The 4976-nt window shown below is 38.4% G+C and overlaps 1 long non-coding RNA gene across 1 annotated transcript; it reads left to right on the forward strand.

Moving 5' to 3' along the window:
- The first annotated feature begins 6 nt into the window (after nucleotides 1–6).
- Nucleotides 7–4111, forward strand: LOC105507475. The gene is made up of 2 exons (XR_001001108.1): nucleotides 7–1444; nucleotides 2391–4111. It is a non-coding gene; the product is annotated as an uncharacterized LOC105507475 (long non-coding RNA).
- The last annotated feature ends 865 nt before the right edge of the window (nucleotides 4112–4976 follow it).

Here is a 4976-nt window from a genome sequence, read left to right on the forward strand (position 1 = left end):
AATAATGAAACTCTACCCATCACCCAACTTCAACAAATGTCAATACTTTACCTTTCTTAATACATCTAACCCCTTACTTTTTGTTTGTTTCTTTTGGTGAAGTATTTAATTGTAATTTTTTTAAAAAAGAAACAGGATCTCACTCTGTCACCCAGGCTAGAATACAGTGGCATGATCACAGCTCCTTGTAACCTCGAACTCCTAGACTCAAGTGATCCTCCTGCTTCAGCTGCTTAAGTAGCTGGGACTACATGCATACACCACACACCCAACTAATTTTTTAATTTTTTGTAGAGATAGGGTCTTGCCATGTTTCCCAGGCTGGTCTCAAACTCTTGGTCTTGAGCGATGCTCCTGCCTTGGTCTTCCAAACTGCTGGGATTACAGTGTCCGGCCCTACTGGAATATTTTAAAGTAAAGCTCAGGTGTTACATCATTGCACTTGTAAGTACTTTAAAATGTATCTGTAGCAGATAAAGTCTTTTTAACAAAACCACAGCATCATTGTCACGCTCAAAAAATTCACAAGATTTCTTTAATTATCATATAATGGTCTGTATTGTTTCTATCTCAAAAATACAATTTTCTTTGTTGTTGAAATATAGATCCAACATTGCATTTGGTTGATATGTCTCCTTTACTCTGTAACATTTACCCCTGCGTTTTAGTTCTTCCTGGCTTTTATTTGTCCTGTGGAATTTCCTCCATTCAAGATTTGACTGATGGTATCCCCATAGTGTCCAGTTAGACCTAGAAGCTGGATTTGATCCTGGTTCATTTATTTTCTCCCAAGAATACTCCATAGGTGATGCTATATACTTTCTCTTGCATCATTTCAGGAGGAACATGATGTCTGATTGTTCCACTTTCAGTGATTTTAATATTGATCAATGGGTTCTGGTGGTACCACCTACTACAAAGTTTCTCATCAATCTTTAACCTGATGGTTTTAGCAGCTATTCATGATTGTTGCCTGGATCCATTATTTCATTTCAGGGGTTGTAAAATAGTGATTTTCTGGTTCTGTCAAACCTCTTGCATTTATCAGCTATGATTCTTCTTTAAGAAACTTTCTCTAAATCTGAATGGGAAAGATGGGATAAATATTTACAATTTTTAGAGTGAGTTAGTGCCCTAGCAACTTCCAAAGTTAACAAATGAGTATTTCTTTAAATCAAGGTATGGCCCAACCAATACTTTGAAACCAGCATGTTTAGCATGGAGCAGGAAGAAACTACATTTGAAAGGTCAGAAAGTGGAAAGACTAAGAGGGCCTGAACAATAAGAGGACAGAACCAAGAGGAGTTGGCAACTAATTGGATGTGAGGATTAAGGAAAGGTAAGCATCAAAGATTACCTCCAAGTTTGTTAGAAGGTGAGTAGCAGGATTCTGATGCCATTAAAGTAAATACAGGTCTCAGTCAAATGAACCCCAAGTGAAGGGGTGGCCTGCCCCTCCACACCTGTGGGCGTTTTTTGTTAGGTGGAATGAGAGACTTAAGAAAAGAAATGAGACACAGAGACAAAGTATAGAGAAAGAAAAAGTGGGCCCAGGGGACCGATGCTCAGCATGCAGAGGACCCACACTGGCACCGGTCTCTGAGTTCCCTCAGTATTTATTGATCATTATCTTTACCATCTTAGAAAATGGAAGTGGCAGGATAATAGGATCATCGTAGGGAGAAGGTCAACAGTAAGACATATGAATAAAGATCTCTGTGATATAAGTTTAAGGAAAAGTGCTGTGCCTTGATATGCATATGTAAACATCTCCATAAACCTTTTTAGTGCATAAAGAGCAGCATTGCACTAGCAAGTCCCACCTTCAGCCCTAAGGCAGTTTTCTCCTTTCTCAGTGAACAGAACATACAATCAGGTTTTACACCAAGATGTTCCATTGCCCAGGGATGGTCAGGAGACAGATGTTTTTCTCTATCTCAACTGCCAAGAGGCCTTCCTCTTACACTAGTCCTCAGCACAGACCCTTCACGGGTGTCAGGCTGGGGGATGATCAGGTCTTTCCCTTCCCACGAGGCCATATTTCAGACTATCACATGGGAGAAACCTTGGACAATACCTAGCTTTCCTAGGCAGAGGTCCCTGCAACCTTTGGCATTGTTCGTGTCCCTGGGTACCTGAGATTAAGAGAATGGTGATGACTTTTCACAAGCATACTGCCTTCAGGCACTTGTTTAACCAAGCACACCCTGCACAGCCCAAAATCCTTTAAACCTTGAGTCACCACAGCACATGTCTCTTGCAAGGACAAGGTTGGGGGTAGGGTCACAGATTAACAGCATCTCAAATACAGAACAAAATGGAGTCTCTTATGTCTACTTTTTTCTATATAGACGCAGTAATAGTCTGATCTTTCTTTTCCCCACACCAAGAGCCACATGTATTTGAGGGGTAATTTATTTGTCTCACACTTTTACCTGTTGCATGATTTTCAGTAATTTAGAACTTAAGCGAGTAGTGGGGCCACTGTATATCTATCAACATGGTGAGGTAGAGCACGTTTGGGAGGGAAGACGTTGAATCCCATTTGGTGATGGTGAGCTTGACGTGCTGCCAGAACATTGCACGGAAGATAGGAGGAGACTGTAGAAAATGCAAGATAGGAAAGGTCTCCACTTACATGTTAACTGTTTCTCTCTAAATGGCCATCCAGGCCTCAATGTCTGCAGTTCTTGATCTGTGATTATGACACATCCAAATCTTACATTTCTTAAAAATAGTCATAGATGAAGGGATCACAGTTGATAGATGTATGGTGACATTATTGGCTTAAATTCTAAATAACTAGAAACTGTGTAATAGGCAAAACTGAGGCAAATAAAATGCTTCTCAAATATGTATGGCTCTTAAGGGGTTAATTTGATTTGGACACGTATTAATTTCTTATGGCTGCTATAACTAACAAATTACCACAAACTTGGTGGCTTAAAACAACACACATTTATTCTCTTTCTGTTCTGGAGGCCAGAAGTCTAAAATGAGATTCACCAGGCTGCAGTTTACTGGGCAAGGCCATGCTCCTCTGGAGGCTTCCATGATGCTTCCCATATTCAGTGTTTCCTGAGTAAGCTCCTCCCACGCAGGTCTGCAGTTTTACCTCAACAGGCTTTTGCACTCAGTGGCTCTCTTCTGTGGTTTCTATCTGAAATTCTCTTCATTTTTTAAAAATAACAGCTTTATTGGGATATAATTCATATGCCGTACAATTCATGTATACAGTATACAATTCAGTAGTGTTTACTATATTCAGAGTTGTGCAACCATCACTTTTCTCACCCCCAAAAGAAACCCCATACCCATTAGTATTCACTCCATTTTCTCACAACTCTAGGTAACCACTAATCTACTCTCCATCTCTATAGATTTGCCCATGCTAGACATTTCATATAAATAGAATCATACATGTGGTCTTTTTCACTGAGTATAATGTTTTCAAGGTGCATCCCAGCTGTGGCATGAATCAGCATCTCATTCCTTTTTATTGCCAAATAATATTCTGTCATATGGATATGTCACATTTTATGTATCCATTCATCAGCTGATGGACATTTGGGCTGATTCTACTCTTTGGCTACTATGAATAATGCTACTATGAACTTTTGTGTACAAATCTTATGTGGACATGTTTTCATTTCTCTTGGACGTATATTCCTAGGAGAATGGCTGGATCATACGGTAACTCTTTCCTCATAACTTTGCATATCAAAATTATATCCATCTTTTTAGAACCCAAATTCAGTGTTATTTCCAAAGTGTTCGAACATCTCCCACTCAAAATGAATCTTCTCCCTAGTACTCCCATTTAGTACCTAATTGTTCTTACCAGTTTGTCTTAGAGCTCAATGATTCATATATAGCATTTTTCTTCATTATACTGCTAATTTCATTATACTGTAAGAATGGGGACAAGCTGTCACTCTTGTATACCACAAAGCAGTGAGTGCACTGCTGTGAAGCAGGAACTCAAAGTTAAGAATTTTGAATGCTTGAGCCTGTAAACTGTGTCTAATAAATAATAATGTTCATTTTCAAATTTCAACAATTAAATGTTTAACAAATAACACTTGAAATAAATGTTTGTTAGAAAAACCAATTTGGTATGTTAAAGTATTTATTTTGAATTTCAGAAACTACAGTAGTCTGGATTTTTAATTAAGAAAATAAGACATTTTAGAATTTCTAGATAGGACTTTGAAAATAAACATAGCACAATATACACAAAAGTAAATGACAACATGACATTAAATTTTACATTGTTTTGCAACACACATGTAACAAAAAAGTTTCAAATTTCATATGACTGTTCTACAACAAATTTTAAAATTCTTGTCAATGTTTTGCTTCCCTCGGTGTTCATTATTGCCTATTTATAAAGTCATAAAAGGCCTAAAAATAAGTTTTTACTCATATTGAAAACCTGATTTTTTTTTTTTCTTCTTAAGATGGAGGTCTCTCACTGTGTTGCCCAGGCTGGTTTCAAACTCCTGGGCTCAAAGGATTCCCCACCTCAGGCCCCTGAGTAGCTGGGACCAAAGGCATGCACCACCGCACCTGGCTGAATGCCTGTATTTTTATCCTTCGATGGACAAGAATGGAGGGATATCTCCCACTCTGTAAGCTGGTCTAGTTCTAGTCCTAGGCCTGTAAATGTAGACCACAATCCTGGTGAAGTCATGGGTTCCATCAGTGTTATTCTGGCATTCGCAGCATAATTGTCATGAACATATTTAAAATATTTTAGGCCACTGAGCAGGTGTGGGTTGTCCTCATAGTCAGTAAGAGGAGAAAGGGAAGCCAGTTCCTGTCTAACTCCATTCAATCTGAAATTATCCATTTGGCTTTGGGATTTGACTGAATGTTGGTATGTTGGCTGAAATGACACCAAAGTATTGACTGTAATTGCAAGGGTAAAATGTACTCCTCTGTTTTATTAATAGCTACTAATAAAATTTTATTCA

This window comes from Colobus angolensis, unplaced genomic scaffold (genome assembly GCF_000951035.1).
Source record: "Colobus angolensis palliatus isolate OR3802 unplaced genomic scaffold, Cang.pa_1.0 Scaffold15, whole genome shotgun sequence".
In the NCBI taxonomy this organism is placed as follows: domain Eukaryota; kingdom Metazoa; phylum Chordata; class Mammalia; order Primates; family Cercopithecidae; genus Colobus; species Colobus angolensis.